General features: G+C 39.0%; 1 protein-coding gene across 1 annotated transcript in view; it reads right to left on the minus strand.

Annotated features, from left to right (window-relative positions):
- Positions 1-13,890, minus strand: part of COL6A6 (collagen type VI alpha 6 chain) — a 105,993-nt gene that overhangs the window by 19,490 nt on the left and 72,613 nt on the right.

The following is a 13,890-nucleotide window of genomic DNA, read 5'->3' on the forward strand; positions in this document are numbered from 1 at the left end:
CAGTCAAAACTAGAGGCTCTGACGGCCAGGGTCACCGAGGCAGAGGAACGCGTTAGCGAATTGGAGGATGGGTTAGTAGAAGAAAAAACGAAAATAGAAGCTGGTCTTAAAAAAATCCACGCCCACGAATGTAGATTACGGGAGATTACTGACTCTATGAAACGATCCAATGTCAGAATCATCGGCATCCCTGAAGGGGTGGAGAAAAACAGAGGTCTAGAAGAGATATTTGAACAAATTGTAGCTGAAAACTTCCCTAATCTAGCAAGGGAAACAAGCATTCGTGTCCAAGAGGCAGAGAGGACCCCATCCAAGCTCAACCAGGACAAACCTACGCCACGGCATGTCATAGTGCAATTCGCAAATATTAGATCCAAGGATACAGTATTGAAAGCGGCCAGGGCAAAGAAATTTCTCACGTACCAAGGCAAAGGTATCAGGATTACGTCAGACCTGTCTACAGAGACCTGGAATGAGAGAAAGGCTTGGGGGGGCATTTTTAAAGCTCTTTCAGAGAAAAACATGCAGCCAAGGATCCTTTATCCAGCAAAGCTGTCATTCAGAATTGATGGAGAAATAAAGACGTTCCAAAATCGCCAATCATTAACCAATTTCGTAACCACGAAACCAGCCCTACAGGAGATATTAAGGGGGGCTCTATAAAGGTAAAAAGGCCCCAAGAGTGATACAGAGCAGCAAGTCACAACCGATACAAAGACTTTAAAGAGAAATGGCATCATTAAAATCATATCTGTCAATAATCTCTATCAATCTAAATGGCTTAAACTCTCCCATAAAACGCCACAGGGTTGCAGATTGGATAAAAAGACATGACCCATCCATTTGCTGTCTACAAGAGACTCATTTTGAACCCAAAGATGCATTCAGACTTAGAGTAAGGGGATGGAGTACCATCTTCCACGCAAATGGACCTCAAAAGAAAGCTGGAGTAGCAATTCTCATATCAGATAGACTGGATTTTAAACTAGAGGCCATAGAGAGAGATACAGAAGGGCACTATATTATTCTTAAAGGAAGTATTCAACAAGTGGATATGACAATTATTAATATATATGCCCCCAACAGGGGAGCAGCAAGATACACAAGCCAACTCTTAACCAAAATAAAGAGACATATAGATAAGAACACAGTAATAGTAGGGGACCTCAACACCCCACTATCAGAAATAGACAGAACACCCTGGCAAAAACTAAGCAAAGAATCAAAGGCTTTGAATGCCATACTCGACGAGTTGGACCTCATAGATATATATAGAACACTACACCCCAGAACCAAAGAATACTCATTCTATTCAAATGCCCATGGAACATTCTCAAGAATAGATCATGCTCTGGGACACAAAACAGGTCTCAGCCAATACCAAAAGATTGAAATTATCCCCTGCATATTCTCAGACCACAACGCTCTGAAATTGGAACTCAACCACAAGGAAAAACCTGGAAGAAACTCAAACACTTGGAGGCTAAGAACCATCCTGCTCAAGAATGACTCGATAAACCAGGAAATCAAAAAACAAATTAAACAATTTATGGAGACCAACGAGAATGAATACACAACGGTCCAAAACCTATGGGATACTGCAAAGGCAGTCCTAAGGGGGAAATACATAGCCATCCAAGCCTCACTCAAAAGAATAGAAAAATCTAAAATGCAGTTTCTATATTCTCACCTCAAGAAACTGGAACAGCAACAGAGGGACAGGCCTAACCCACTGACAAGGAAGGAGTTGACCAAGATTAGAGCAGAAATCAATGAATTAGAGACCAGAACCACAGTAGAGCAGATCAACAGGACTAGAAGCTGGTTCTTTGAGAGAATCCATAAAATTGATAGACCACTGGCAAAACTTGTCCAAAAACAAAGAGAAAGGACTGAGATTATTAAAATTATGACTGAAAAGGGAGAGGTCACGACCAGCACCATTGAAATTGCAAGGATTATTAGAAACTTTTATCAACAGCTATATGCCAAAAAACTAAACAATCTGGAAGAGATGGAGGCCTTCCTGGAAACCTATAAACTACCAAGACTGAAACAGGAAGAAATAGATTTCTTAAATAGGCCAATTAACTATGAAGAAATTGAGTCAGTGATAAACAACCTTCCAAATAATAAAACTCCAGGCCCAGACGGTTTTCCTGGGGAATTCTACCAAACATTCAAAGAAGAAATAATACCTATTCTCCTAAAGCTATTTCAAAAAATAGAAACAGAAGGAAAGCTACCAAACTCATTCTATGAGGCTAATATTACCTTGATCCCCAAACCAGGCAAAGACCCCCTCAAAAAGGAGAATTACAGACCGATTTCTCTAATGAATATGGATGCCAAAATCCTCAACAAGATCCTTGCTAATAGAATCCAACAGTACATTAAAAGGATTATCCATCATGACCAAGTGGGATTCATACCTGGGATGCAAGCATGGTTCAACACTCGCAAATCAATCAATGTGATACATCATATCAACAAGAAAAGACTCAAGAACCATATGATCCTCTCAATTGATGCAGAAAAAGCATTTGACAAAATACAGCATCCTTTCCTGATTAAAACCCTTCAGAGTGTAGGAATAGAGGGTACATTTCTCAATCTCATAAAAGCCATCTATGAAAAGCCTACTGCAAGCATTATTCTCAATGGGGAAAAGCTGGAAGCCTTTCCCTTAAGATCAGGAACACGACAAGGATGCCCACTCTCGCCACTATTATTCAACATAGTACTAGAAGTCCTTGCAACAGCAATCAGAAGACAAAAAGGGATCAAAGGTATCCAAATCGGCAAAGAAGAAGTCAAACTGTCTCTCTTTGCAGATGACATGATACTCTATATGGAAAACCCAAAGGAATCCACTCCCAAACTATTAGAAGTTATAGAACAATTCAGTAAGGTGGCAGGATACAAAATCAATGCCCAGAAATCAGTTGCATTTCTATACACGAATAACGAGACTGAAGAAAGAGAAATTAGGGAATCCATCCCATTTACAATAACACCAAAAACCATACGTTACCTTGGAATTAACTTAACCAGAGACGTAAAGGACCTATATCCTAGAAACTATAGATCACTTTTGAAAGATATTGAGGAAGACATAAAAAGATGGAAAAATATTCCATGCTCATGGATTGGAAGAATTAACATAGTTAAAATGTCCATACTACCCAGAGCAATCTACACTTTCAATGCTATCCCGATCAAAATACCGAGGACATTTTTCAAAGAACTGGAACAAATAGTCCTTAAATTTGTATGGAACCAGAAAAGGCCCCGAATCTCCAAGGAACTGTTGAAAAGGAAAAACAAAGCTGGGGGCATCACAATGCCGGATTTCGAGCTGTACTACAAAGCTGTGATCACAAAGACAGCATGGTACTGGCACAAAAACAGACACATCGACCAATGGAACAGAATAGAGAACCCAGAAATGGACCCTCGGCTCTTTGGGCAACTAATCTTTGATAAAGCAGGAAAAAACATCCGGTGGAAAAAAGACAGTCTCTTCAATAAATGGTGCTGGGAAAATTGGACAGCTACATGCAAAAGAATGAAACTTGACCACTCTCTCACACCATACACAAAAATAAACTCCAAATGGATGAAAGACCTCAATGTGAGACAGGAATCCATCAAAATTCTAGAGGAGAACATAGGCAACAACTTCTATGACATCGGCCAGAGCAACCTTTTTCACGACACATCTCCAAAGGCAAGAGAAATAAAAGATAAAATGAACTTATGGGACTTTATCAGGATAAAGAGCTTCTGCACAGCCAAGGAAACAGTCAAAAAAACTAAGAGACAGCCCACGGAATGGGAGAATATATTTGCAAAGGACACCACAGATAAAGGACTGGTATCCAAGATCTACAAAGAACTTCTCAAACTCAATACACGAGAAACAAATAAACAAATCATAAAATGGGCAGAAGATATGAACAGACACTTTTCCAATGAAGACATACAAATGGCTAACAGACACATGAAAAAATGTTCAAAATCATTAGCCATCAGGGAAATTCAAATCAAAACCACACTGAGATACCACCTTACGCCAGTTAGAATGGCAAAGATAGACAAGGCAAGAAACAACAATTGTTGGAGAGGATGTGGAGAAAGGGGATCCCTCCTACATTGTTGGTGGGAATGCAAGTTGGTACAGCCACTCTGGAAAACAGTGTGGAGGTCCCTTAAAAAGTTAAAAATTGAACTACCCTATGACCCAGCCATTGCACTACTGGGTGTTTACCCCAAAGATACAGACGTAGTGAAGAGAAGGGCCATATGCACCCCAATGTTCATAGCAGCATTGTCCACAATAGCTAAATCATGGAAGGAGCCGAGATGCCCTTCAACAGATGACTGGATTAAGAAGACGTGGTCCATACATACAAATGAATATTACTCAGCCATCAGAAAGAACTATTACCCAACATTTGCAGCAACATGGACGGCACTGGAGGAGATAATGCTAAGTGAAGTAAGTCAAGCAGAGAAAGACAATTATCATATGGTTTCACTCATTTATGGAACATAAGAAATAGGAATATCAGTAGGAGAAGGAAGGGAAGAATGAAGGGGGGGTAAACAGAAGGGGGAATGAACCATGAGAGAATATGGACTCTGAGAAACAAACTGAGGGCTTCAGAGGGGAGGGAGGTGAGGGAATGGGATAGACCGGTGATGGGTAGTAAGGAGGGCACGTATTGCATGGAGCACTGGGTGTTATATGCAAGTAATGAATCATGGAACTTTACATCAAAAACTAGGGATATATTGTATGGTGACTAACATAACAAAATAAAAATTATTAAAAACAAAATGAACCAGGTATGGAAGCTGTCTTAGCAGAGCCAGATCCACATCCAGGCAGCTCTCCTCTGAACACCTCCCAGCCCTTCCAATTCAGTCCCATTGTTAGTAACCTCTCTAGGGAGTTTGAGTCTGGAGAGCAGGGATAAAATAGGGAGGCTTCAAATAATGAAGAATAATTAGCTTGTCAGTTAACAGGTTCACAGACCCATTGATAACTGAGCGAAAATTATAGGTATGGTCTTATCTAATGCCTAAGAGATGGGACAGACAACATTTCCCTACTCTTTCTCAAGAAAGTGTCCTTTGCATACTTTATCCATGAAGGTAGGACTTGGGCAGCCATGTTTAAGTGGGCGGACTCCATCTCTCTGCAGAGCAGATTGCACCAGGGATGGGCAACGGAGTCAATTGGATCCATTCTCTCAGGAATTTGGAACCGGGGTCCTGATGGCAGTGAGTCCCCCTATGTTAGTGGTAAGCACTGATAGAGCTGTAGGCTGGCCATGTTCTAACCGAGGAGCAATGGGAAGGAGGAAAGGTGGTGGGGGCTTTCGCTAAGGCTTGTCTTTGTTTCTGCCCATTTTTTCTTCTGTGTAGAAGAGATGGGGAGAAATCTGTGCTCACCGGAATTCCTCCCTAGAAGACCACTGTGTTTGCCTTCATGAGCTGGATGGGTTAGAGGGGGAGACTTGGAGGAAATATGTAGTAACTGAAGCTTTTGGCATGAGTTGTAGGCAAAATATATACAAAAAAGAATGGTTAGTGCCTGGGAAAGGCTGAGAAGAAAGAAAGAGAGAGGAGGGAAGGGGAGCATGGCTGTGGTATGAGAGAAGAGAAAAAAAAGATGCTGTGATGACAAAGCAGTGCTGCTGGGACAGGGTGGTAGTGACAAATGGGGACATTCTTCAGTGGAACACAGCCCCTGCATAATGGTGCCCCTTCTTGTGACTCACTACCTTCAGTAAAATCTGTACTGCCCACTCATTCTTCCTGCGAATGGATTATTGGAAGAAAGGCTGAATCGTGTGTCCAGGTAAGCACAGAGTGAAAACAGAAACTGCTTACCTGGACTCTAAGCCAGAGGACACCTGGGTTATAGTTGCATCTTCATAATAAATTTACCTGGGGTACGTGCATGTGTGTACTTCAGCTAGCTTAAACTGGTCTTGGTAACGTGTAAAAAACAGTCTTGACTCTTGAATAATACAACAGCACAATTAGTCTGTATTGTTAATGGCTTTTAATAGGTATCTGAGCAGTGTTTCCAGTGAATCATGCCCTCACTGCATCTGGATTGTGATGAGTGACCAGGAAACCAAACCCAGACAGCACGGATCGGACCATCTGGTAGGGGCAAAGTGCTTTCTTACTGCCAACTATCAGGATCCAAGGGGAAGAAAAAATCACAAAATGTTTGAGCTAGGAGAAATCTCAGGAACCATGTAGTCCAATTCTTTCCTTTACAGATAAGGAAAGTGAGTCCAGAAAGGGGTGGAATATGGGAGGCTCCAGTTTAAATTTTGCTTTCTCCAAATAAGACCTACCTCCCATCTTCTGCATTAGCTGCTTTTATGATCACAGTTCTGTGTCAGGGAGTCCTAACTTAGTTTAGAGCAGTGTTCTGAAGATGTCATCCAGGGATTGTTGCCATTTGTTAACTGGTTTGTCTTCTGCATGTCTATACTGTGACAACTTCCATACTTCTGGCAGTGGAGCTGGTTGATAATTTAGGCTTCACATTTAATCATGTATCAACATGTTGGTGTCAACTTAAAACATCATCCTTCTCTTACTGAGTTTAGTGTGTTGCTTTACTAGGAGGGTTCACAGGGGGTCTGTGCTCTCCCTGTCCTCCCACCTGTCCTCCCACCAAAGTAATCTCCTAGTCAGCAGAGTTTGGCAGATGTGGTTTTAGAGATCACCGCTACACATCATTGGACCAACTATAGTTAGCTTATTACAGAGAATTCCTTAGGCTAAATGAGGATTGAGGATTTAAAATAAAAGGCTACCATGGTTCACTTTTCTCCGTTCTCACTTTTTGCTGTTATTAAGTCCACAGATGGGCTATAGGAGGCTTTCAGCAAATGGTTCTGGAGGATACCCTCTTCTTTCATTTCTAAACATCATGGGGCTCTATAAATTGGTGTGTTCAAGAAATGATACAATTAACAATATGTATAATCATCTTTCTTTAGACAATTCTATATTAATAAAGGAAATCTTTTTAAAAATAAAAAGGCTGAGTGGTCAAAGTGCCAAGGTTTCCCGTTAAACTCCCTACCCCACCCATTTCATCTCTGTCTCCAATCACAAGAATAACCCGTAACGTCAATATTATACTTAATATTTCTCTCATTTGCAATGTTAAACAGCAGAGTAAAAGAAAAAAAGGCTAGCTAAAAAAAGAGGTATCTCTTATAAGTCTATTAGAAAGGGAGACCCACTCTAAGTTAGAATTCTTTATGGGCAGCAAGTAAAATTTCACCAGAAGTAAGAGGTAATTGCCAAACACACTTAGAGGGGAAAACCTGGTGGCAAAGCAAAGCTGAGACTGAGGTATTTCCAGTCAAAAATGGCCTTCCGTTTCAGAAGGGATGAATAGCCACTCGGCTTGATACCATTGTGAGAAATTTCCAAGAGGGAGGTCAAAGTCCATGTACTAAGGGAAATCAGTGCCAGCTGTCAGAACATTTGCTTCCAAGCCCTGCAGCATGTGCCTGCACAGGGCCCAAATTTCACACTGGACTGCTGAACTCTCAGACGAATCAAGATTTAGAAAAGCCAAGATAATTATGAAACAAATTAGGGTTTTAAAATATGGCCCACAAATAAAAATTCATTGTCACTAAATTTTTGAGTTCTGTTCTTGAAATAATAAACCACAACTCAAGTGTAGGGGAAGCACAACCGAACAGAATGGATAAAAGAAAGAAAAAGAGGGCAAAAGGAGAAGTAATAACATAATTTCCCTTCTGTAATGCCACGTATCAGTATTGGGTTCTTACCAACTTGTATACATGCCTCTATTTTGAACCTTTCTAGACGGCCCTGCTTAGTTCCACCCTCTATTGGCAGCTCCATGAGAGTGGGACTTTTGGTTTTCCATTTCTGTGTCTGCACAGCCTAGGGTAGCACCTGGTATACATGAGGTGCTCACTAAGCATTTGCTGGATGAACGAACCTTGGCGCCAATTCTGACTTCTGTCTGCATCTCTAATTCTACTCAAGACGTGTCTGGAGCCAATGTTGCTCAGATTTTGGAAGGTCATTGTCAAGAACCTGAATCTTCATTGGTGCTCTTTTGAGATCAAGTCCTTCAAGAAAGGAGCAAAGAGCCTCTAGCAGATTTGGCTAGGAACTCTAGGCGGGGCTGTTAATACTCAAAAGATTTTAAAACGAACCAACAAAGTATGTTTTCTCAAGTTATAGGCTATGCACACACCTTTGAGTGGATCTTGAAATTGTGTTTAAGTTTATATCACAAGTACTATCAATTGTCTGCATTAGGATAGTCTCTTGTTTTGTGACTAAACAAAGCAAAGGGACAATGGGGCTCTCAATAAACAGAAGGAATTATGAGTCTGTGTGTGACCATATCTACTCACAGAGTTTTTAAGCTGCTGTGTTTCATAGGAGCTTCATTTGCAAGGCATGGCCCAGCCTTTTTTAATCGATGTGCATTTTCCTTTCTGAGCCTGATCTATCAGCCTGTCCATTTGCATGTTCAATGACACTAATAGCAGCGTCAGCTCCTTTACAACCTAGATGTCAATTTTGTTAAATCGATTTTAGTTAAGCATCAAGCAGATAAATAATAGCAATAGCAATTAGAGCAAAAGCTATCATTCTTGAATATTTACTATGTACTAGGCACTGAGGCATGGTGTCCCATCATTTCATCTACACAACAGCTCCAGGAAACAGGCACTGCTTTCCATACTTCATAGATGAATACTCTATTTCAACTCTGTTGTGCTTATCTGACACCTTCCTAGAAAATTATGGAGGTGGAAAGGGCCCCCAAAGCACCTGCAGATTGAAAGTGAAAGGATGAAGAAACATTTATCATGCAAATGGATGTGAGAAGAAAGCTGGGGTAACAATACTTGTATCTGACAAAACAGACTTTAAAACAAAAACAGTAACAAAAGACAAAGGACATTATACAATAAGACAAACAAACCAATAAGTATATGTAACTATTATAAATATTTATGCATCCAACATGGGAGCACCTAAATACTTAAAGCAGTTAATAACAAACACAAAGTAATCAATAATAATGCAATAATATGAAGAGACTTTAACACCCCACAGACATCAATGAACAGATCATCCAAACAGAAAAAAATCAAGGAAACGGTGGCTCTGAATGACACACTGGGCCAGATGGATTTAACAGAAATATTCAGAACATTCCATCCTAAAACAGCAGAATACACATTCTTCCAAATAGATTCAGAACAGATCATATATTTGGCCACAAACCAAGTCTCAAGAAATTAAAAAAGATTGAAGTCATACTGTGCTTTTTTTCTGATCACAATGCTATGACACTAGAAATCAATCACAAGATAAATAATCTAGAAAGAGCACAAATACACGGACGTTAAACAACATTCTATTGATGGGTCAATAAACAAACAACAATGAATGGGTCAACCAAGAAATCAAAGAGGAAATGGAAAAATACATGGAGACAAATGAAAATGAAAACACAATAATTCAATCTTTGGGCAGCAAAAGCAGTTCTAGGAAGGACATTTATAGCAATACAGGCCTACCTCAAGAAGCAAGAAAAATCTCAAACAACCTAATATTACAACGAAAGGAGCTAGAAAAGGAAAAACAAAACCCAAAACCAGTAGAAGGAAGGAAATGATAAAGATTAGAGCAGAAATAGATGAAATAGAAACTAAAAAACACAATAAAACGGATCAATGACACCAGGAACTGGTTCTTTGAAGACAAAAAAAATTGATAAGCCAGATTCATCAAAACAGAGAGGACTCAAATAACAAAATCAGAAATGAAAGAGGAGAAATAACTACTGAAATACCACAGAAATACAAAGGACTATAAGAGACTATTTCGAAAAATTATATGCCAACAAATTGGACAGCCTAGAAGAAATGGACAAATTCCTAGGAACATATAACCTCCCAAAACTGAAGCAGGAAGAAATAAAAAATTTGAACAGACCTATTACCAGTAATGAAATTGAGTCAGTAATAAAAAAAAAACAAAAAACAAAAAACAAAAAAACCTCTCAACAAACAAAACTCCAGGATAGATGGCTTCACAGGTGAATTCCACCAAACATTTAAAGAATTAATACCTATTCTTCTCAAACTATTCCAAAAATAGAGGAAGGAAAACTTCTAAATTCATTCTCTGAGGACAGCATTACTTTGATACCAAAACCAGATAAAGACACTACAAAAAAAGAGAACTGCCGGCCAATATCTCTAATGAACATAGATGCAAAAATCCTTAATAAAATATTAGCAAACTGAATCCAACAATACATGAAAAATTATTCACCATGATCAAGTGGGATTTACTCCTGGAATGCAGGAGTGGTTCAATATTCACAAATCAATCAATGTGATACATGATGTCAATAAGAAAAAGGATAAGAACCATGTGATGATTTCAATAGATGTGGAAAAAGCATTTGACAAAATACAACATCCATTCATAATAAAAACCCTCAACAAAGTAGGTTTAGAGAGACTATATCCCAACATAATAAAGATCATATATAAAAAACCCACAGCTAATATCATACTCAATGCTGAAAAATTGAGAGCTTTCCTCTTAAGGTCAGGAATAAAGCAAAGATGTCCACTCTCAACACTTTTATTCAACATAGTACTAGAAGTCCTAGACACAGCAATCAGATAAGTTATAAAAGGCATCCAAATTGGTAAGGAAAAAGTAAAATCGTAACTATTTGCAGATGACATACTACATATAGAAAACCCTAAAGACTCCAATGAAAAACTACTAGAGCTGATAAATGAATTCAGTAAGGTCAAAAATACAAAAATCAATGTATTTGAAATATGTTGTATTTCTATACATCAATAATGAAGCAACAGAGAAATTAAGACAGCAATTCCATTTATAATCACACCAAAAAGAATAAAATACCTAGGAATAAACTTAATCTAGGAGATGAGAGACCTGTACCCTGAAAACTGTAAGACATTAATGAAAGAAACTGAAGACCCAGATGGAAAGGTATTCTATACTCATGGATTGGAAGAACAAATATTGTTAAAATGACAATACTACCCAAAGCAATCTACAGATTCAATGCAATCCCCATCAAAACATCAACAGCATTTTTCACAGAAACAGAACAAATAATCTTAAAATTTGTATGGAGCCACAAAAGACCCGAAATAGCCAAAACAATCCTGGAGGTATCACAATTCCAGATTTCAAGTTATACTGAAAAGCTATGATAATCAAAACAGTATGGTACTGGCACAAAATAGACACATAGATCAATGGAACAGGATAGAAAAGCCCAGAAACAAACTCATGATTATTTGGTCAATTAGTCTTCGGGAAAAAGTCTCTTCAACAAATGGTGTTGGGAAAACTGGACAGCTACAAGTAAAAGAATGAAACTGGACCACTTACACCATACACAAAAATGAAGTCAAAATGGATCAAGGACCTAAATATGAGACCTGAAACCATAAAAATCCTAGAAGAAAGCATAGACAATAAGTTCTCTGACACTGGTGTAGCAACTTTTTTCTAGATACATCTCCTGAGGCAAGGGAAACAAAAGTAAAATTAAACTATTGGGACTACATCAAAATAAATTTCTGCAGAGTGAAGGAAGCAATCAACAAAACCAAAAGTGAGCCTACTGAGTGGGAGAAGATATTTGCAAATAACATATCCAATTAGTTAGTATTCAAAATATATAAAAAACTGATATAACTCAACACCCCAAAAACCTAAATAATCCAATTAAAAATGCGCAGACACATGAACAGACATCTCTTCAAAGCAGACATCCAGATGGCCAACAGATACATGAAAAGAAGTTCAACATCACTCATCATCAGGGAAATGCAGATCAAAACTACAATGAGATATCACCTCACACTTGTCAGAATTGCTAAAACCAAAACCTCAAGAAATAACAAGTGTTGGCAAGGATGTTTATAAAAAGGAACTCTCATGCTCTGTTGGTGGGAATGTGAACTGGTATAGCCACTGTAGGAAAGCAATATGGAGGTTCCTCAAAAAATTAAAAATAGAACTACCCTGGGGCATCTGAGTGGTTCAGTCAGTTTAACATCTGACTCTTAATCTCAGCTCAGGTCTTGATCTCAGGGTTGTGAGTTCAAGCCCCTCACTGGGCTCCGTGCTGGGCATGGAGCCTACTTAAAAAAAAAAAGAAAGAAAGAAAAAGTAACTACCCTACAATCCAGTAATCACACTACTGGGTATTTACCTTACCCAAAGAATATGAAAACATTAATTCAAAGGGATATATGTACCCCTCAAAAAATAGACTCCCACCTATAAAGAACAAACTGGTGGTTACCAGAAGGGAGGTGGCGGGGATGGGGAAAATAAGTGAAGGGGAATTAAGAATACACCTATCACAGGGTGCCTGGGTGGCTTATTGGTTAAGCATTCAGCTCTTGATTTCTGCTCAGGTCAGGATCTCAGGGTTGGGAGATCAAGCCCTGCCCCAGGCTCCATACTCAGCATGGAGTCTGTTCCAGATTCTTTCTCTCCCTCTCCTTCTGCCCCTCCCTGCACTCTAGCTCACTCTCTCTCTCAAAATAGATACATTTATTTTTTTAAAAGATTTTACTTATTTATTTGACAGAGATAGAGACAGCCAGCAAGAGAGGGAACACAAGCAGGGGGAGTGGGAGAGGAAGAAGCAGGCTCATAGCGGAGGAGCCCGATGTGGGGCCCGATCCCACAACGCCAGGATCACGCCCTGAGCCGAAGGCAGATGCCCAACTGCTGTGCCACCCAGGTGCCCCAATAAATAAATTTTTTAAAAAAGAATTCAGATAAATGGATAAAGAAGATGTGGTGTATGCATATACAGTGGAATATTATACAGCCATCAAAAATTTGAAATCTTGCCATTTGGAATGATGCGCATGGAACCAGAGGGTATTATGCTAAGGGAAATAAGTCAACCAGAGAAAGACAATTATCATATGATCTCACCGATATGTGGAATTTGAGAAACAAGGCAGAGGATCATAGGGGAAAAGAGGAAAAAATGAAACAAGATGAAACCAGAGAGGGAGACAAACCATAAGAGACTCTTAATCTCAGGAAATAAACTGAGGGTTTCTGGAGTAGAGGGGGGTGGGAGGGATGGGGTAACTGGGTGATGGACATTGGGAGGGTATGTGTTGTGGTGAGCGCTATGAATCGTGTAAGATTGATGAATCACAGACCCATACCCCTGAAACAAATAATACGTTAGATGTTAATAAAAAAGTGAAAAATAAAACAGTTCATTATTTTCAAGGGAAAAAAAAGAATACACCTATCACAATGAGCACCGAGTAATGTACAGAATTGTTGAATCACTATCTTCTACACCTGAAACTAACATAACACTGTATATTAACTATATTGGAATTAAAGTAAAAAACTCAGTAAAAAAAGTTCCCATCACAATAAAACATTTTTATAACTAGGTATGGTGGTAATGTTAACTAGGCTTACTGTGGTGATCTTTTCACAATATTTATAAATATTTAATCATGTTGCACACCTGAAGCTAATACAATGTTATATGTCAGTTTACCTCAAAAAAGGTCTTCTTGATCCCAGGTGGTTTATTTATATAGCTTCCCAACCAAAGAAGCTATAACAACTAGGATGGCTTTTCCTTTATAAAGTTTGGATAGTTATATGATTGGTGAAGTTATGAAATCAGTCAACTGGTTTTCATTGTATAGCAACTATTGCTCCTAGCCACATAAAGGACATCAATGAATGTCTAGTGGCCTTCCTGCTATACCCAGAGGCAACTCAGAGAGT

The sequence above is a fragment of the Ailuropoda melanoleuca genome, chromosome 6 (assembly GCF_002007445.2).
Source record: "Ailuropoda melanoleuca isolate Jingjing chromosome 6, ASM200744v2, whole genome shotgun sequence".
Taxonomy (NCBI): Eukaryota; Metazoa; Chordata; class Mammalia; order Carnivora; family Ursidae; genus Ailuropoda; species Ailuropoda melanoleuca.